This window comes from Pan paniscus, chromosome 23 (genome assembly GCF_029289425.2).
Source record: "Pan paniscus chromosome 23, NHGRI_mPanPan1-v2.0_pri, whole genome shotgun sequence".
Classification (NCBI taxonomy): Eukaryota; Metazoa; Chordata; class Mammalia; order Primates; family Hominidae; genus Pan; species Pan paniscus.
The window spans coordinates 17,655,756-17,680,665 of NC_085927.1; positions in this window are offsets into that span (position 1 = coordinate 17,655,756).

Genomic DNA, 24,910 nt, shown 5'->3' on the forward strand with positions numbered 1-24,910 from the left:
TATAAAGATTGTGTTTAAATATTTACATGTTTATAAATATTGTGTGTAAATATCTACATGTTTATACAGATTCTGTGACAATATTTACATGTTTATACAGATTTTGTGTAAATATATGCATTTCCATACAGATTCTGTGTAAATATTTACATGTTCATACAGATTCTGTGTAAATATTTACATGTTTATACAGATTCTGTGTAAATATTTACATGTTCATAGAGATTCTGTGTAAATATTTATATGTTTATACAGATTCTGTGTAAATATTTACATGTTTATACAGGTTCTGTGTAAATATTTACATGTTCATACAGATTCTGTGTAAACATTTACATGTTCATGGAGATTCTGTGTAAACATTTACATGTTTATACAGATTCTGTATAAACATTTACATGTTTATACAGATTCTGTGTAAATATTTACATGTTTATACACATTCTGTGTAAATATTTACATGTTAATAAAGATTCTGTGTAAATATTTACATGTTTATAGAGATTCTGTGTAAATATTTACAGGTATATACAGATTCTGTGTAAATATTAAGGGGTTTATATAGATTCTGTGTAAAAATTGACGGCTATATACAGATTCTGTGTAAATATTTACAGGTTTTAAAAGATTCTGTGTAAATATTTACTGGTTTTTACAGATTCTGTGTAAATATTTACATGTTTATACACATTCTGTGCAAATATTTACATGTTCATACACATTCTGTGTAAATACTTACATGTTTATACGGATTCTGTGTAAATATTTACATGTTTATACAGATTCTGAGTAAATATTTTCATGTTTATACAGATTCTGTGTAAATATTTACATGTTTATACAGATTCTGTGTAACTATTTACATGTTTATACAGATTCTGTGTAAATATTTACATTTGTACAGATTCTGTGTAAATCTTTACATGTTCATAGACATTCTGTGTGGATATCTACATGTTCGTACAGATTCTGTGGAAATATTTACATGTTTATACAGATTCTGTTTAAACATTTACTTGTTTATACACATTCTGTGTAAATATTTAAATGTTCATACACATTCTGTGTAAATATGTACAGGTTTATACAGATTCTGTGTAAATATTTACTTGTTCATAGAGATTCTGCGTAAATATTTACATGTTTATACAGATTCTTTGTAAACATTTACATCTTTATACAAATTCTGTGTAAATATTTACATGTTTATACAGATTCTGTGTAAATATTTACATGTTTATACAGATTCTGTGCAAATATTTACATGTTTATAGAGATTCTGTGTAAATATTTACAAGTTTATAGAGATTCTGTGTAAATATTTACATGTTTATTCTGATTCTGTGTAAATATTTACATATTTATATAGATTCTGTGTAAATATTTCAGATTTTTACAGATTCCGTGTAAATATTTACAGGTTTATACAGATTCTGTGTAAACATTAACCTCTTTATACTGATTCTGTGTAAATATTTACATGTTTATACAGATTATGCGTAAATATTTGCATGTTTATACAGATTCTGTGTAACTATTTACATGTTTATACACATTCTGTGTAAATATTTACATGTTTATACAGATTCTGTGTAAATATTTACATATTCATACACATTCTGTGTAAATATTTACAGGTTTACACAGATTCTGTGTAAACATTTTCATATTTATACACATTCTGTGTAAATATTTACATGTTCATACAGATTCTTTTTAAATATTTACATGTTTATACAGATTCTGTGTAAATATTTACATGTTTATACAGATGCTGTGTAAATATTTACATGTTTATACAGATTCTGTGTAAATATGTACATGTTTATACAGATTCTGTGAAAATATGTACATGTTTATACAGATTCTTTGTAAATATTTAGGGGTTTATATAGATTCTAACTAAATATTTACATGTTTACACATTCTGTGTAAATATTTACAGGTTTTTGAAGATTCTGTGTAAATATTTACAGGTTTTTTCAGATTCTTTGTAAATATTTACATGTTTACACAGATTGTGTGTAAATATTTACATGTTAATACAGATTCTGTGTCAATAATTACATGTTTATACAGATTCTGTGTAAATATTTACATGTTTATAGAGATTCTGTGTATATATTTACAGGTATATACAGATTCTGTGTAAATATTTAGCGATTTATATAGATTCTGTGTAAAAATTAACGGCTTTATACAGATTATGTGTAAATATTTACAGGTTTTTAAGGATTCTGTGTAAATATTTACTGGTTTTTACAGATTCTGTGTAAATATTTACATATTTATACACATTCTGTGTAAATATTTTCATGTTCATACACATTCTGTGTAAATATTTACATGTTTATACAGATTCTGTGTAAATACTTACATGTTTATACAGATTCTGAGTAAATATTTACATGTTTATACAAATTCTGTGTAAATATTTTCATGTTTATACAGATTCTGTGTAAATCTTTTCATGTTTATACAGATTCTGTGTAACTATTTACATGTTTATACAGATTCTGTGTAAATATTTACATGTTCATACAGATTCTGCGTAAATATTTACATGTTGATACAGATTCTGTGCAAATATTTACATGTTTACAGAGATTCTGTGTAAATATTTACAAGTTTATAGAGATTCTGTTTAAATATTTATATATTCATATAGATTTTGTTTAAATATTTCAGGTTTTTACGGATTCCGTGTAAATATCTACAGGTTTATACAGATTCTGTGTAAATATTTACATCTTTATACTGATTCTGTGTTAATATTTACATGTTTATACAGATTAAGCGTAAATATTTACATGTTTATACAGATTCTGTGTAAATATTTATATGTTTATACAGATTCTGTGTAAATATTTACATGTTTATACAGATTCTTTGTAAATATTTAGGGGTTCATATAGATTCTAACTAAATATTTACATGTTTACACATTCTGTGTAAATATTTACAGGTTTTTGAAGATTCTGTGTAAATATTTACAGGTTTTTTCAGATTCTGTGTAAATATTTACATGTTTACACAGATTGTGTGTAAATATTTACATGTTAATACAGATTCTGTGGCAATAACTACATGTTTATACAGATTCTGCGTAAATATTTGCATGTTTATAGAGATTCTGTGTATATAATGTTTATACAGATTCTGTGTAAATATTTACATGTTCATACAGATTCTGTGTAAATATTTACATGTTGATACAGATTCTGTGTAAATATGTACATGTTGATGCAGATTCTGTGTAAATATGTACATATTGATACAGATTCTGTGTAAATATTGACATGCTGATACAGATTCTGTATAAATATGTACATGTTTATACAGATTCTGTGTAAATATTTACATGTTTATAGAGATACTGTGTAAATATTTACATGTTCATAGAGATTCTGTGTAAATATTTATATGTTTATACAGATTCTGTGGAAATATATACATGTTTATACAGATTCTGGGTAAATATTTAGGGGTTTATATAGATTCTGAGTAAATATTTACATGTTTACACATTCTGTGTAAATATTTACAGGTTTTTAAAGATTCTGTGTAAATATTTACATGTTTATACAGATTAAGCGTAAATATTTACATGTTTATACAGATTCTGTGTAAATATTTATATGTTTATACAGATTCTGTGTAAATATTTACATGTTTATACAGATTCTTTGTAAATATTTAGGGGTTTATATAGATTCTAACTAAATATTTACATGTTTACACATTCTGTGTAAATATTTACAGGTTTTTGAAGATTCTGTGTAAATATTTACAGGTTTTTTCAGATTCTGTGTAAATATTTACATGTTTACACAGATTGTGTGTAAATATTTACATGTTAATACAGATTCTGTGGCAATAACTACATGTTTATACAGATTCTGCGTAAATATTTACGTTTATAGAGATTCTGTTTATATAATGTTTATACAGATTCTCTGTAAATATTTACATGTTCATACAGATTCTGTGTAAATATTTACATATTGATACGGATTCTCTGTAAATATGTACATATTGATGCAGATTCTGGGTAAATATTTAGGGGTTTATATAGATTCTGAGTAAATATTTACATGTTTACACATTCTATGTAAATATTTACAGGTTTTTAAAGATTCTGTGTAAATATTTACATGTTTACACAGATTCTATGTGAATATTTACATGTTTATACAGATTCTGTGTAAATATTTACTTGTTTATAAAGATTGTGTTTAAATATTTACCTGTTTATAAATATTGTGTGTAAATATCTACATGTTTATACAGATTCTGTGTCAATATTTACATGTTTATACAGATTTTGTGTAAATATATACATTTCCATACAGATTCTGTGTAAATATTTACATGTTCATACAGATTCTGTGTAAATATTTACATGTTTATACAGATTCTGTGTAAATATTTACATGTTCATAGAGATTCTGTGTAAATATTTATATGTTTATACAGATTCTGTGTAAATATTTACATGTTTATACAGGTTCTGTGTAAATATTTACATGTTCATACAGATTCTTTGTAAACATTTACATGTTCATGGAGATTCTGTGTAAATATTTACATGTTTATACAGATTCTGTGTAAACATTTACATGTTTATACACATTCTGTGTAAATATTTACATGTTTATACAGATTCTGTGTAACTATTTACATGTTTATACAGATTCTGTGTAAATATTTACGTTTGTACAGATTCTGTGTAAATATTTACATGTTCATAGACATTCTGTGTGGATATCTACATGTTCGTACATATTATGTGTAAATATTTACGTGTTTATACAGATTCTGTTTAAACATTTACATGTTTATACACATTCTGTGTGAATATTTACATGTTCATACACATTCTGTGTTAATATTTACAGGTTTATACATATTCTGTGTAAATATTTACATGTTCATAGAGATTCTGTGTAAATATTTACATGTTTATACTGATTCTGTGTAAATATTTACATGTTTATACAGATTATGTGTAAAGATTTGCATGTTTATACAGATTCTGTGTAACTATTTACATGTTTATACACATTCTGTGTAAATATTTACATGTTTATACAGATTCTGTGTAAATATTTACATATTCATACACATTCTGTGTAAATATTTACAGGTTTATACAGATTCTGTGTAAATATTTACATGTTCATAGAGATTCTGTGTAAGTATTTACATGTTTATACAGATTCTGTGTAAATATTTACGTTTGTACAGATTCTGTGTAAATATTTACATGTTCATAGACATTGTGTGTGGATATCTACATGTTCGTACAGATTCTGTGTAAATATTTACATGTTTATACAGATTCTGTGTAAACATTTACATGTTTATACACATTCTGTGTAAATATTTACATGTTCATACACATTCTGTGTAAATATTTACAGGTTTATACAGATTCTGTGTAAATATTTACATGTTCATGGAGATTCTGTGTAAATATTTACATGTTTATACAGATTCTGTGTAAATATTTACGTTTGTACAGATTCTGTGTAAATCTTTACATGTTCATAGACATTCTGTGTGGATATCTACATGTTCGTACAGATTCTGTGAAAATATTTACATGTTTATACAGATTCAGTTTAAACATTTGCATGTTTATACACATTCTGTGTAAATATTTAAATGTTCATACACATTCTGTGTAAATATTTACAGGTTTATACAGATTCTGTGTAAATATTTACTTGTTCATAGAGATTCTGTGTAAATATTTACATGTTTATACAGATTCTTTGTAAACATTTACATCTTTATACAGATTCTGTGTAAATATTTACATGTTTAAACAGATTCTGTGTAAATATTTACATGTTTATACAGATTCTGTGCAAATATTTACATGTTTATTGAGATTCTGTGTAAATATTTGCAAGTTTATAGAGATTCTGTGTAAATATTTAGATGTTTATTTTGATTCTGTGTAAATCTTTACATATTTATATAGATTCTGTGTAAATATTTCTGATTTTTACAGATTCCGTGTAAATATTTACAGGTTTATACAGATTCTGTGTAAATATTAACCTCTTTATACTGATTCTTTGTAAATATTTACATGTTTATACAGATTATGCGTAAATATTTGCACGTTTATACAGATTCTGTGTAACTATTTACAAGTTTATAAAGATTCTGTGTAACTATTTACAAGTTTATACAGATTCTGTGTAAATATTTACATGTTTATACAGATTCTGTGTAAATATTTACATATTCATACACATTCTGTGTAAATATTTACAGGTTTATACAGATTCTGTGTAAATATTTACATGTTCATAGAGATTCTGTGTAAGTATTTACATGTTTATTCAGATTCTGTGTAAATATTTACGTTTGTACAGATTCTGTGTAAATATTTACATGTTCATAGACATTCTGTGTGGATATCTACATGTTCGTACAGATTCTGTGTATATATTTACATTTTTATACAGATTCTGTGTAAACATTTACATGTTTATACACATTCTGTGTAAATATTTACATGTTCATACACATTCTGTGTAAATATTTACAGGTTTATACAGATTCTGTGTAAATATTTACATGTTCATAGAGATTCTGTGTAAATATTTACATGTTTATACAGATTCTTTGTAAACATTTACATCTTTATACAGATTCTGTGTAAATATTTACATGTTTATACAGATTCTGTGTAAATATTTACATGTTTATACAGATTCTGTGCAAATATTTACATGTTTATAGAGATTCTGGGTAAATATATACAAGTTTAAATAGATTCTGTGTAAATATTTACATGTTTATACGGATTCTGTGTAAATATTTACATATTTATATAGATTCTGTGTAAATATTTCAGATTTTTACAGATTCCGTGTAAATATTTACAGTTTTATACAGATTCTGTGTAAATATTTACCTCTTTATACTGATTCTGTGTAAATATTCACATGTTTATACAGTTTATGCGTAAATATTTGCATGTTTATACAGATTCTGTGTAAGTATTTAAATGTTTATACAGATTCTGTGTAAATATTTACATGTTTATACAGATTCTGTGTAAATATATAGGGGTTTATATAGATTCTTTGTAAATATTTACATGTTTATACAGATTCTGTGTAAATATTTACATGTTTATACAGATTCTGTGTAAATCTTTACATGTTTATACAGATTCTTTGTATATATTTACATCTGTATTCAGATTCTGTGTAAATATTTACATGTTTATAAAGATTCTTTGTAAATATTTACATGTTTATACAGATTCTGTGTAAATATTTACATGTTTATACAAATACTGTGTAAATATTTACATGTTCATATAGATTCTGCGTAAATATTTACATGTTCATACAGATTCTTTGAAAATATTTTTATCTTCATACAGATTCTGTGGGAATATTTACATTCTCATACATATTCTGTGTAAATATTTACATGTTCATACAGATTCTGTGTAAATATTTACATGTTCATGGAGATTCTGTGTAAATATTTACATGTTTATACAGATTCTGTCTAAATATTTAGGTTTGTACAGATTCTGTGTAAATATTTACATGTTCATAGAGATTCTGTGTAAATATTTACATGTTCGTACAGATTCTGTGTAAATATTTACAGGTTTATACAGATTCTGTGTAAACATTTACATGTTTATACACATTCTGTGTAAATATTTACATGTTCATACACATTCTTTTTAAATATTTACATGTTTATACAGATTCTGTGTAAATATTTACATGTTTATACAGATTCTGTGTAAATATTTACATGTTTATTCAGATTCTGTGTAAATACTTATATGTTTATAAAGATTTTGTTTAAATATTTACATGTTTATACAGATTCTGTGTAAATATTTACATATTTAAACAGATTCTTTGTAAATATTTACAACTTTATACAGATTCTGTGTAAATATTTACATGTTTATAAAGATCCTGTGTAAATATTTACATGTTTATAGAGATTGTGTGTATTTATTTACAGGTATATACAGATTCTGTGTAAATATTTAGGGGTTTATATAGATTCTGTGTAAAAATTAGCGGCTTTATACAGATTATGTGTAAATATTTACAGGTTTTTAAGGATTCTGTGTAAATATTTACTGGTTTTTACAGATTCTGTGTAAATATTTACATGTTTATACAGATTCTGTGCAAATATTTACATGTTTACAGAGATTCTGTGTAAATATTTACAAGTTTGTAGAGATTCTGTGTAAATATTTACATATTCATATAGATTTTGTTTAAATATTTCAGGTTTTTACGGATTCCGTGTAAATATCTACAGGTTTATACAGATTCTGTGTAAATATTTACATCTTTATACTGATTCTGTGTTAATATTTACATGTTTATACAGATTAAGCATAAATATTTACATGTTTATACAGATTCTGTGTAAATATATATATGTTTCTACAGATTCTGTGTAAATATTTACATGTTTATACAGATTCTTTGTAAATATTTAGGGGTTTATATAGATTCTAACTAAATATTTACATGTTTACACATTCTGTGTAAATATTTACAGGTTTTTGAAGATTCTGTGTAAATATTTACATGTTTACACAGATTCTATGTTAATATTTACATGTTTATACAGATTCTGTGTAAATATTTACTTCTTTATAAAGATTGTGTTTAAATATTTACATGTTTATAAATATTGTGTGTAAATATCTACATGTTTATACAGATTCTGTGACAATATTTACATGTTTATACAGATTTTGTGTAAATATATGCATTTCCATACAGATTCTGTGTAAATATTTACATGTTCATACAGATTCTGTGTAAATATTTACATGTTTATACAGATTCTGTGTAAATATTTACATGTTCATAGAGATTCTGTGTAAATATTTATATGTTTATACAGATTCTGTGTAAATATTTACATGTTTATACAGGTTCTGTGTAAATATTTACATGTTCATACAGATTCTGTGTAAACATTTACATGTTCATGGAGATTCTGTGTAAACATTTACATGTTTATACAGATTCTGTATAAACATTTACATGTTTATACAGATTCTGTGTAAATATTTACATGTTTATACACATTCTGTGTAAATATTTACATGTTAATAAAGATTCTGTGTAAATATTTACATGTTTATAGAGATTCTGTGTAAATATTTACAGGTATATACAGATTCTGTGTAAATATTAAGGGGTTTATATAGATTCTGTGTAAAAATTGACGGCTATATACAGATTCTGTGTAAATATTTACAGGTTTTAAAAGATTCTGTGTAAATATTTACTGGTTTTTACAGATTCTGTGTAAATATTTACATGTTTATACACATTCTGTGCAAATATTTACATGTTCATACACATTCTGTGTAAATACTTACATGTTTATACGGATTCTGTGTAAATATTTACATGTTTATACAGATTCTGAGTAAATATTTTCATGTTTATACAAATTCTGTGTAAATATTTACATGTTTATACAGATTCTGTGTAACTATTTACATGTTTATACAGATTCTGTGTAAATATTTACATTTGTACAGATTCTGTGTAAATCTTTACATGTTCATAGACATTCTGTGTGGATATCTACATGTTCGTACAGATTCTGTGGAAATATTTACATGTTTATACAGATTCTGTTTAAACATTTACTTGTTTATACACATTCTGTGTAAATATTTAAATGTTCATACACATTCTGTGTAAATATGTACAGGTTTATAAAGATTCTGTGTAAATATTTACTTGTTCATAGAGATTCTGCGTAAATATTTACATGTTTATACAGATTCTTTGTAAACATTTACATCTTTATACAAATTCTGTGTAAATATTTACATGTTTATACAGATTCTGTGTAAATATTTACATGTTTATACAGATTCTGTGCAAATATTTACATGTTTATAGAGATTCTGGGTTAATATATACAAGTTTAAATAGATTCTGTGTAAATATTTACATGTATATACGGATTCTGTGTAAATATTTACATATTTATATAGATTCTGTGTAAATATTTCAGATTTTTACAGATTCCGTGTAAATATTTACAGGTTTATACAGATTCTGTGTAAACATTAACCTCTTTATACTGATTCTGTGTAAATATTTACATGTTTATACAGATTATGCGTAAATATTTGCATGTTTATACAGATTCTGTGTAACTATTTACATGTTTATACACATTCTGTGTAAATATTTACATGTTTATACAGATTCCGTGTAAATATTTACATATTCATACACATTCTGTGTAAATATTTACAGGTTTACACAGATTCTGTGTAAACATTTTCATATTTATACACATTCTGTGTAAATATTTACATGTTAATACAGATTCTTTTTAAATATTTACATGTTTATACAGATTCTGTGTAAATATTTACATGTTTATACAGATGCTGTGTAAATATTTACATGTTTATACAGATTCTGTGTAAATATGTACATGTTTATACAGATTCTGTGTAAATATGTACATGTTTATACAGATTCTTTGTAAATATTTAGGGGTTTATATAGATTCTAACTAAATATTTACATGTTTACACATTCTGTGTAAATATTTACAGGTTTTTGAAGATTCTGTGTAAATATTTACAGGTTTTTTCAGATTCTTTGTAAATATTTACATGTTTACACAGATTGTGTGTAAATATTTACATGTTAATACAGATTCTGTGTCAATAATTACATGTTTATACAGATTCTGTGTAAATATTTACATGTTTATAGAGATTCTGTGTATATATTTACAGGTATATACAGATTCTGTGTAAATATTTAGCGATTTATATAGATTCTGTGTAAAAATTAACGGCTTTATACAGATTATGTGTAAATATTTACAGGTTTTTAAGGATTCTGTGTAAATATTTACTGGTTTTTACAGATTCTGTGTAAATATTTACATATTTATACACATTCTGTGTAAATATTTTCATGTTCATACACATTCTGTGTAAATATTTACATGTTTATACAGATTCTGTGTAAATACTTACATGTTTATACAGATTCTGAGTAAATATTTACATGTTTATACAAATTCTGTGTAAATATTTTCATGTTTATACAGATTCTGTGTAAATCTTTTCATGTTTATACAGATTCTGTGTAACTATTTACATGTTTATACAGATTCTGTGTAAATATTTACATGTTCATACAGATTCTGCGTAAATATTTACATGTTGATACAGATTCTGTGCAAATATTTACATGTTTACAGAGATTCTGTGTAAATATTTACAAGTTTATAGAGATTCTGTGTAAATATTTACATATTCATATAGATTTTGTTTAAATATTTCAGGTTTTTACGGATTCCGTGTAAATATCTACAGGTTTATACAGATTCTGTGTAAATATTTACATCTTTATACTGATTCTGTGTTAATATTTACATGTTTATACAGATTAAGCGTAAATATTTACATGTTTATACAGATTCTGTGTAAATATTTATATGTTTATACAGATTCTGTGTAAATATTTACATGTTTATACAGATTCTTTGTAAATATTTAGGGGTTCATACAGATTCTAACTAAATATTTACATGTTTACACATTCTGTGTAAATATTTACAGGTTTTTGAAGATTCTGTGTAAATATTTACAGGTTTTTTCAGATTCTGTGTAAATATTTACATGTTTACACAGATTGTGTGTAAATATTTACATGTTAATACAGATTCTGTGGCAATAACTACATGTTTATACAGATTCTGCGTAAATATTTGCATGTTTATAGAGATTCTGTGTATATAATGTTTATACAGATTCTGTGTAAATATTTACATGTTCATACAGATTCTGTGTAAATATTTACATGTTGATACAGATTCTGTGTAAATATGTACATGTTGATGCAGATTCTGTGTAAATATGTACATATTGATACAGATTCTGTGTAAATATTGACATGCTGATACAGATTCTGTATAAATATGTACATGTTTATACAGATTCTGTGTAAATATTTACATGTTTATAGAGATACTGTGTAAATATTTACATGTTCATAGAGATTCTGTGTAAATATTTATATGTTTATACAGATTCTGTGGAAATATATACATGTTTATACAGATTCTGGGTAAATATTTAGGGGTTTATATAGATTCTGAGTAAATATTTACATGTTTACACATTCTGTGTAAATATTTACAGGTTTTTAAAGATTCTGTGTAAATATTTACATGTTTACACAGATTCTATGTAAATATTTACATGTTTATACAGATTCTGTGTAAATATTTACTTGTTTATAAAGATTGTGTTTAAATATTTACGTGTTTATAAATATTGTGTGTAAATATCTACAAGTTTATACAGATTCTGTGTCAATATTTACATGTTTATACAGATTTTGTGTAAATATATACATTTCCATACAGATTCTGTGTAAATATTTACATGTTCATACAGATTCTGTGTAAATATATACATGTTTATACAGATTCTGTGTAAATATTTACATGTTCATAGATATTCTGTGTAAATATTTATATGTTTATACAGATTCTGTGTAAATATTTACATGTTTATACAGGTTTTGTGTAAATATTTACATGTTCATACAGATTCTTTGTAAACATTTACATGTTCATGGAGATTCTGTGTAAATATTTACATGTTTATACAGATTCTGTGTAAACATTTACATGTTTATGCAGATTCTGTGTAAATATTTACATGTTTATACAGATTCTGTGTAACTATTTACATGTTTATACAGATTCTGTGTAAATATTTACATGTTCATAGAGATTCCGTGTAAATATTTACTTGTTTATACAGATTCTGTGTAAATATTTACGTTTGTACACATTCTGTGTAAATCTTTACATGTTCATAGACATTCTGTGTGGATATCTACATGTTCCTACAGATTCTGTGAAAATATTTACATGTTTATACAGATTCTGTGTAAACATTTACATGTTTATACACATTCTGTGTGAATATTTACATGTTCATACACATTCTGTGTAAATATTTACAGGTTTATATATATTCTGTGTAAATATTTACATGTTCATAGAGATTCCGTGTAAATATTTACTTGTTTATACAGATTCTGTGTAAATATTTACGTTTGTACACATTCTGTGTAAATCTTTACATGTTCATAGACATTCTGTGTGGATATCTACATGTTCCTACAGATTCTGTGAAAATATTTACATGTTTGTACAGATTCTGTGTAAACATTTACATGTTTATACACTTTCTGTGTAAATATTTAAATGTTCATACACATTCTGTGTAAATATTTACAGGTTTATACAGATTCTGTGTGAATATTTACTTGTTCATAGAGATTCTGTGTAAATATTTACATGTTTATACAGATTCTTTGTAAACATTTACATCTTTATACAGATTCTGTGTAAATATTTACATGTTTATACAGATTCTGTGTAAATATTTACATGTTTATACAGATTCTGTGCAAATATTTACATGTTTATAGAGATTCTGTGTAAATATTTACAAGTTTATAGAGATTCTGTGTAAATATTTACATGTTTCTTTTGATTCTGTGTAAATATTTACATATTTATATAGATTCTGTGTAAATATTTCAGATTTTTACAGATTCCGTGTAAATATTTACAGGTTTATACAGATTCTGTGTAAATATTAACCTCTTTATACTGATTCTGTGTAAATATTTACCTGTTTACACAGATTATGCGTAAATATTTGCATGTTTATACAGATTCTGTGTAACTATTTACATGTTTATACACATTCTGTGTAAATATTTACATGTTTATACAGATTCTGTGTAAATATTTACATATTCATACACATACTGTGTAAATATTTACAGGTTTATACAGATTCTGTGTAAATATTTACATGTTCATAGAGATTCTGTATAAGTATTTACATGTTTATACAGATTCTGTGTAAATATTTACGTTTGTACAGATTCTGTGTAAATATTTACATGTTCATAGACATTGTGTGTGGATATCTACATGTTCGTACAGATTCTGTGTAAATATTTACATGTTTATACAGATTCTGTGTAAACATTTACATGTTTATACACATTCTGTGTAAATATTTACATGTTCATACACATTCTGTGTAAATATTTACAGGTTTATACAGATTCTGTGTAAATATTTACATGTTCATAGAGATTCTGTGTAAATATTTACATGTTTATACAGATTCTGTGTAAATATTTACGTTTGTACAGATTCTGTGTAAATCTTTACATGTTCATAGACATTCTGTGTGGATATCTACATGTTCGTACAGATTCTGTGAAAATATTTACATGTTTATACAGATTCTGTGTAAACATTTGCATGTTTATACACATTCTGTGTAAATATTTAAATGTTCATACACATTCTGTGTAAACATTTACAGGTTTATACAGATTCTGTGTAAATATTTACTTGTTCATAGAGATTCTGTGTAAATATTTACTTGTTTATACAGATTCTTTGTAAATATTTACATCTTTATACAGATTCTGTGTAAATATTTACATGTTTATACAGATTCTGTGTAAATATTTACATGTTTATACAGATTCTGTGCAAATATTTACATGTTTATTGAGATTCTGTGTAAATATTTAAAAGTTTATAGAGATTCTGTGTAAATATTTACATGTTTATTTTGATTCTGTGTAAATATTTACATATTTATATAGATTCTGTGTAAATATTTCAGATTTTTACAGATTCCTTGTAAATATTTACAGGTTTATACAGATTCTTTGTAAATATTAACCTCTTTATACTGATTCTGTGTAAATATTTACATGTTTATACAATTTATGCGTAAATATTTGCATGTTTATACAGATTCTGTGTAACTATTTACAAGTTTATACAGATTCTGTGTAACTATTTACAAGTTTATACAGATTCTGTGTAAATATTTACATGTTCATAGAGATTCTGTGTAAGTATTTACATGTTTATTCAGATTCTGTGTAAATATTTATGTTTGTACAGATTCTGTGTAAATATTTACATGTTTATACAGATTCTGTGCAAATATTTACATGTTTATAGAGATTCTGGGTAAATATATACAAGTTTAAATAGATTCTGTGTAAATATTTACATGTTCATACACATTCTGTGTAAATATTTACATATTTATATAGATTCTGTGTAAATATTTCAGATTTTTACAGATTCCGTGTAAATATTTACAGTTTTATACAGATTCTGTGTAAATATTTACCTCTTTATACTGATTCTGTGTAAATATTCACATGTTTATACAGTTTATGCGTAAATATTTGCATGTTTATACAGATTATGTGTAAGTATTTACATGTTTATACAGATTCTGTGTAAATATTTACATGTTTATACAGATTCTGTGTAAATATTTACATGTTTATACAGATTCTGTGTAAATATATAGGGGTTTATATAGATTCTTTGTAAATATTTACATGTTTATACAGATTCTGTGTAAATATTTACATGTTTATACAGATTCTGTGTAAATCTTTACATGTTTATACAGATTCTTTGTATATATTTACATCTGTATTCAGATTCTGTGTAAATATTTACATGTTTATAAAGATTCTTTGTAAATATTTACATGTTTATACAGATTCTGTGTAAATATTTACATGTTTATACAAATACTGTGTAAATATTTACATGTTCATATAGATTCTGCGTAAATATTTACATGTTCATACAGATTCTTTGAAAATATTTACATCTTCATACAGATTCTGTGGGAATATTTACATTCTCATACATATTCTGTGTAAATATTTACATGTTCATACAGATTCTGTGTAAATATTTACATGTTCATGGAGATTCTGTGTAAATATTTACATGTTTATACAGATTCTGTCTAAATATTTAGGTTTGTACAGAATCTGTGTAAATATTTACATGTTCATAGAGATTCTGTGTAAATATTTACATGTTCGTACAGATTCTGTGTAAATATTTACATGTTTATACAGATTCTGTGTAAGCATTTACATGTTTATACACATTCTGTGTAAATATTTACATGTTCATACACATTCTTTTTAAATATTTACATGTTTATACAGATTCTGTGTAAATATTTACATGTTTATACAGATTCTGTGTAAATATTTACATGTTTATTCAGATTCTGTGTAAATACTTATATGTTTTTAAAGATTGTGTTTAAATATTTACATGTTTATACAGATTCTGTGTAAATATTTACATATTTATACAGATTCTTTGTAAATATTTACAACTTTATACAGATTCTGTGTAAATATTTACATGTTTATAAAGATCCTGTGTAAATATTTACATGTTTATAGAGATTCTGTGTATTTATTTACAGGTATATACAGATTCTGTGTAAATATTTAGGGGTTTATATAGATTCTGGGTAAAAATTAGCGGCTTTATACAGATTATGTGTAAATATTTACAGGTTTTTAACGATTCTGTGTAAATATTTACTGGTTTTTACAGATTCTGTGTAAATATTTACATGTTTATACAGATTCTGTGCAAATATTTACATGTTTACAGAGATTCTGTGTAAATATTTACAAGTTTGTAGAGATTCTGTGTAAATATTTACATATTCATATAGATTTTGTTTAAATATTTCAGGTTTTTACGGATTCCGTGTAAATATCTACAGGTTTATACAGATTCTGTGTAAATATTTACATCTTCATACTGATTCTGTGTTAATATTTACATGTTTATACAGATTAAGCATAAATATTTACATGTTTATACAGATTCTGTGTAAATATATATATGTTTATACAGATTCTGTGTAAATATTTACATGTTTATACAGATTCTTTGTAAATATTTAGGGGTTTATATAGATTCTAACTAAATATTTACATGTTTACACATTCTGTGTAAATATTTACAGGTTTTTGAAGATTCTGTGTACATATTTACAGGTTTTTTCAGATTCTGTGTAAATATTTACATGTTTACACAGATTGTGTGTAAATATTTACATGTTAATACAGATTCTGTGTCAATAATTACATGTTTATACAGATTCTGTGTAAATATTTACATGTTTATAGAGATTCTGTGTATATATTTACAGGTATATACAGATTCTGTGTAAATATTTAGCGATTTATATAGATTCTGTGTAAAAATTAACAGCTTTATACAGATTATGTGTAAATATTTACAGGTTTTTAAGGATTCTGTGTAAATATTTACTGGTTTTTACAGATTCTGTGTAAATATTTACATGTTTATACACATTCTGTGTAAATATTTTCATGTTCATACACATTCTGTGTAAATATTTACATGTTTATACAGATTCTGTGTAAATACTTACATGTTTATACAGATTCTGAGTAAATATTTACATGTTTATACAGATTCTGTGTAAATATTTACATGTTGATACAGATTCTGTGTAAATATGTACATGTTGATACAGATTCTGTGTAAATATGTACATATTGATACAGATTCTGTGTAAATATTGACATGTTGATACAGATTCTGTGTAAATATGTACATGTTTATACAGATTCTGTGTAAATATTTACATGTTTATACAGATTCTGTGTAAATATTTACAAGTTCATAGAGATTCTGTGTAAATATTTATATGTTTATACAGATTCTGTGGAAATATTTACTTGTTTATACAGATTCTGGGTAAATATTTAGGGGTTTATATAGATTCTGAGTAAATATTTACATGTTTACACATTCTGTGTAAATATTTACAGGTTTTTAAAGATTCTGTGTAAATATTTACATGTTTACACAGATTCTATGTTAATATTTACATGTTTATACAGATTCTGTGTAAATATTTACTTCTTTATAAAGATTGTGTTTAATTATTTACATGTTTATAAATATTGTGTGTAAATATCTACATGTTTATACAGATTCTGTGTCAATATTTACATGTTTATACAGATTTTGTGTAAATATATACATTTCCATACAGATTCTGTGTAAATATTTACATGTTCATACAGATTCTGTGTAAATATTTACATGTTTATACAGATTCTGTGTAAATATTTACATGTTCATAGAGATTCTGTGTAAATATTTATATGTTTATACAGATTCTGTGTAAATATTTACATGTTTATACAGGTTCTGTGTAAATATTTACATGTTCATACAGATTCTGTGTAAACATTTACATGTTCATGGAGATTCTGTGTAAACATTTACATGTTTATACAGATTCTGTGTAAACATTTACATGTTTATACAGATTCTGTGTAAATATTTACATGTTTATACAAATTCTGTGTAAATATTTACATGTTAATAAAGATTCTGTGTAAATATTTACATGTTTATAGAGATTCTGGGTAAATATTTACAGGTATATACAGATTCTGTGTAAATATTAAGGGGTTTATATAGATTCTGTGTAAAAATTGACGGCTATGTACAGATTCTGTGTAAATATTTACATGTTTATACACATTCTGTGCAAATATTTACATGTTCATACACATTCTGTGTAAATACTTACATGTTTCTACGGATTCTGTGTAAATATTTACATGTTTATACAGATTCTGAGTAAATATTTTCATGTTTATACAGATTCTGTGTAAATATTTACATGTTTATACAGATTCTGTGTAACTATTTACATGTTTATACAGATTCTGTGTAAATATTTACATTTGTACAGATTCTGTGTAAATCTTTACATGTTCATAGACATTCTGTGTGGATATCTACATGTTCGTACAGATTCTGTGGAAATATTTACATGTTTATACGGATTCTGTTTAAACATTTACTTGTTTATACACATTCTGTGTAAATATTTAAATGTTCATACACATTCTGTGTAAATATGTACAGGTTTATACAGATTCTGTGTAAATATTTACTTGTTCATAGAAATTCTGTGTAAATATTTACATGTTTATACAGATTCTTTGTAAACATTTACATCTTTATACAAATTCTGTGTAAATATTTACATGTTTATACAGATTCTGTGTAAATATTTACATGTTTATACAGATTCTGTGCAAATATTTACATGTTTATAGAGATTCTGTGTAAATATTTACAAGTTTATAGAGATTCTGTGTAAATATTTACATGTTTATTCTGATTCTGTGTAAATATTTACATATTTATATAGATTCTGTGTAAATATTTCAGATTTTTACAGATTCCGTGTAAATATTTACAGGTTTATACAGATTCTGTGTAAACATTAACCTCTTTATACTGATTCTGTGTAAATATTTACATGTTTATACAGATTATGCGTAAAGATTTGCATGTTTATACAGATTCTGTGTAACTATTTACATGTTTATACAGACTCTGTGTAAATATTTACATGTTTATACAGATTCTGTGTAAATATTTACATATTCATACACATTCTGTGTAAATATTTACAGGTTTATACAGATTCTGTGTAAATATTTACATGTTCATGGAGATTCTGTGTAAATATTTACATGTTTATACAGATTCTGTGTAAATATTTACGTTTGTACAGATTCTGTGTAAATATTTACATGTTCATAGACATTCTGTGTGGATATCTACATGTTCGTACAGATTCTGTGTAAATATTTACATGTTTATACAGATTCTGTGTAAACATTTACATGTTTATACACATTCTGTGTAAATATTTACATGTTCATACACATGCTGTGTAAATATTTACAGGTTTATACAGATACTGTGTAAATATTTACATGTTCATAGAGATTCTGTGTAAATATTTACATGTTTATACAGATTCTTTGTAAACATTTACATCTTTATACAGATTCTCTGTAAATATTTACATGTTTTTACAGATTCTGTGTAAATATTTACATGTTTATACAGATTCTGTGCAAATATTTACATGTTTATAGAGATTCTGGGTAAATATATACAAGTTCATAGAGATTCTGTGTAAATATTTACATGTTTATACTGATTCTGTGTAAATATTTACAGATTTATATAGATTTTGTGTAAATATTTCAGATTTTTACAGATTCCGTGTAAATATTTACAGTTTTATACAGATTCTGTGTAAATATTTACCTCTTTATACAGATTCTGTGTAAATATTTACATGTTTATACAGATTATGCGTAAATATTTGCATGTTTATACAGATTCTGTGTAAGTATTTACATGTTTATACAGATTCTGTGTAAATATTTACATGTTTATACAGATTCTGTGTAAATATTTAGGGGTTTATATAGATTCTGTGTAAATATTTACATGTTTATACAGATTCAGTGTAAATATTTACATGTTTATACAGATTCTGTGTAAATCTTTACATGTTTATGCAGATTCTTTGTATATATTTACATCTGTATTCAGATTCTGTGTAAATATTTACATGTTTATAAAGATTCTTTGTAAATATTTACATGTTTATACAGATTCTGTGTAAATATTTACATGTTTATACAAATACTGTGTAAATATTTACATGTTCATATATATTCTGCGTAAATATTTACATGTTCATACAGATTCTGTGAAAATATTTACATGCTCATACAGATTCTGTGGGAATATTTACATTCTCATACATATTCTGTGTAAATATTTACATGTTCATACAGATTCTGTGTAAATATTTACATGTTCATGGAGATTCTGAGTAAATATTTACATGTTTATACAGATTCTGTCTAAATATTTAGGTTTGTACAGATTCTGTGTAAATATTTACATGTTCATAGAGATTCTGTGTAAATATTTACATGTTCGTACAGATTCTGTGTGAATATTTACAGGTTTATACAGATTCTGTGTAAACATTTACATGTTTATACACATTCTGTGTAAATATTTACATGTTCATACACATTCTTTTTGAATATTTACATGTTTATACAGATTCTGTGTAAATATTTACATGTTTATACAGATTCTGTGTAAATATTTACATGTTTATTCAGATTCTGTGTAAATACTTATATGTTTATAAAGATTTTGTGTAAATATTTACATGTTTATACAGATTCTGTGTAAATATTTACATATTTATACAGATTCTTTGTAAACATTTACATCTTTATACAAATTCTGTGTAAATATTTACATGTTTATACAGATTCTGTGTAAATATTTACATGTTTATACAGATTCTGTGCAAATATTTACATGTTTATATAGATTCTGTGTAAATATTTACAAGTTTATAGAGATTCTGTGTAAATATTTACATGTTTATTCTGATTCTGTGTAAATATTTACATATTTATATAGATTCTGTGTAAATATTTCAGATTTTTACAGATTCCGTGTAAATATTTACAGGTTTATACAGATTCTGTGTAAACATTAACCTCTTTATACTGATTCTGTGTAAATATTTACATGTTTATACAGATTATGCGTAAATATTTGCATGTTTATACAGATTCTGTGTAACTATTTACATGTTTATACACATTCTGTGTAAATATTTACATGTTTATACAGATTCTGTGTAAATATTTACATATTCATACACATTCTGTGTAAATATTTACAGGTTTATACAGATTCTGTGTAAACATTTTCATGTTAATACACATTCTGTGTAAATATTTACATGTTCATACACATTCTTTTTAAATATTTACATGTTTATACAGATTCTGTGTAAATATTTACATGTTTATACAGATGCTGTGTAAATATTTACATGTTTATACAGATTCTGTGTAAATATGTACATGTTTATACAGATTCTGTGTAAATATGTACATGTTTATACAGATTCTTTGTAAATATTTAGGGGTTTATATAGATTCTAACTAAATATTTACATGTTTACACATTCTGTGTAAATATTTACAGGTTTTTGAAGATTCTGTGTAAATATTTACAGGTTTTTTCAGATTCTGTGTAAATATTTACATGTTTACACAGATTGTGTGTAAATGTTTACATTTTAATGCAGATTCTGTGTCAATAATTACATGTTTATACAGATTCTGTGTAAATATTTACATGTTTATAGAGATTCTGTGTATATATTTACAGGCATGTACAGATTCTGTGTAAATATTTAGCGATTTATATAGATTCTGTGTAAAAATTAACGGCTTTATACAGATTATGTGTAAATATTTACAGGTTTTTAAGGATTCTGTGTAAATATTTACTGGTTTTTACAGATTCTGTGTAAATATTTACATGTTTATACACATTCTGTGTAAATATTTTCATGTTCATACACATTCTGTGTAAATATTTACATGTTTATACAGATTCTGTGTAAATACTTACATGTTTATACAGATTCTGAGTAAATATTTACATGTTTATACAGATTCTGTGTAAATATTTACATGTTGATACAGATTCTGTGTAAATATGTACATGTTGATGAAGATTCTGTGTAAATATGTACATATTGATACAGATTCTGTGTAAATATTGACATGTTGATACAGATTCTGTGTAAATATGTACATGTTTATACAGATTCTGTGTAAATATTTACATGTTTATACAGATTCTGTGTAAATATTTACAAGTTCATAGAGATTCTGTGTAAATATTTATATGTTTATACAGATTCTGTGGAAATATTTACTTGTTTATACAGATTCTCAGTAAATATTTAGGGGTTTATATAGATTCTGAGTAAATATTTACATGTTCACACATTCTGTGTAAATATTTACAGGTTTTTAAAGATTCTGTGTAAATATTTACATGTTTACACAGGTTCTGTGTAAATATTTACATGTTCATACAGCTTCTGTGTAAACATTTACATGTTCATGGAGATTCTGTGTAAATATTTACATGTTTATACAGATTCTGTGTAAACATTTACATGTTTATACACATTCTGTGTAAATATTTACATGTTTATACACATTCTGTGTAAATATTTACATGTTTATACAGATTCTGTGTAAATATTTATACGTTTATACAGATTCTGAGTAAATATTTACATGTTTATAAAGATTCTGTGTAAATATCCACATGTTTATAGAGATTTTGTGTAAATATTTACAGGTATATACAGATTCTGTGTAAATATTAAGGGGTTTATATAGATTCTGTGTAAAAATTGACGGCTATATACAGATTCTGTGTAAATATTTACAGGTTTTAAAAGATTCTGTGTAAATATTTACTGGTTTTTACAGATTCTGTGTAAATATTTACATGTTTATACACATTCTGTGTAAATATTGACATGTTCATACACATTCTGTGTAAATATTTACATGTTTATACAGATTCTGTGTAAATACTTACATGTTTATACGGATTCTGTGTAAATATTTACATGTTTATACAGATTCTGAGCAAATATTTTCATGTTTATACAGATTCTGTGTAAATATTTACATGTTTATACAGATTCTGTGTAACTATTTACATGTTTATACAGATTCTGTGTAAATATTTACATTTGTGCAGATTCTGTGTAAATCTTTACATGTTCATAGACATTCTGTGTGGATATCTACATGTTCGTACAGATTCTGTGTATATATTTACATGTTGATACAGATTCTGTGTAAACATTTACATGTTCATACACATTCTGTGTAAATATTTACATGTTCACACACATTCTGTGTAAATATTTACAGGTTTATACAGATTCTGTGTAAATATTTACATGTTCATAGAGATTCTGTGTAAATATTTACATCTTTATACAGATTCTTTGTAAACATTTACATCTTTATACAGATTCTGTGTAAATATTTACATGTTTATACAGATTCTGTGTAAATATTTACATGTTTATACAGATTCTGTGCAAATATTTACATGTTTATAGAGATTCTGGGTAAATATATACAAGTTTAAATAGATTCTGTGTAAATATTTACATGTTTATACTGATTCTGTGTAAATATTTACATATTTATATAGATTCTGTGTAAATATTTCAGATTTTTACAGATTCCGTGTAAATATTTACAGTTTCATACAGATTCTGTGTAAATATTTACCTCTTTATACTGATTCTGTGTAAATATTCACATGTTTATACAGATTATGCGTAAATATTTGCATGTTTATACAGATTCTGTGTAAGTATTTACATGTTTATACAGATTCTGTGTAAATATTTACATGTTTATACAGATTCTGTGTAAATCTTTACATGTTTATACAGATTCTTTGTATATATTTACATCTGTATTCAGATTCTGTGTAAATATTTACATGTTTATAAAGATTCTTTGTAAATATTTACATGTTTATACAGATTCTGTGTAAATATTTACATGTTTATACAAATACTGTGTAAATATTTACATGTTCATATAGATTCTGCGTAAATATTTACATGTTCATACAGATTCTTTGAAAATATTTACATCTTCATACAGATTCTGTGGGAATATTTACATTCTCATACATATTCTGTGTAAATATTTACATGTTCATACAGATTCTGTGTAAATATTTACATGTTCATGGAGATTCTGTGTAAATATTTACATGTTTATACAGATTCTGTCTAAATATTTAGGTTTGTACAGATTCTGTGTAAATATTTACATGTTCATAGAGATTCTGTGTAAATATTCACATGTTCGTACAGATTCTGTGTAAATATTTACAGGTTTATACAGATTCTGTGTAAACATTTACATGTTTATACACATTCTGTGTAAATATTTACATGTTCATACACATTCTTTTTAAATATTTACATGTTTAGACAGATTCTGTGTAAATATTTACATGTTTATACAGATTCTGTGTAAATATTTACATGTTTATTCAGATTCTGTGTAAATACTTTAATGTTTATAAAATTTTGTTTAAATATTTACATGTTTATACAGATTCTGTGTAAATATTTACATATTTATACAGATTCTTTGTAAATATTTACAACTTTATACAGATTCTGTGTAAA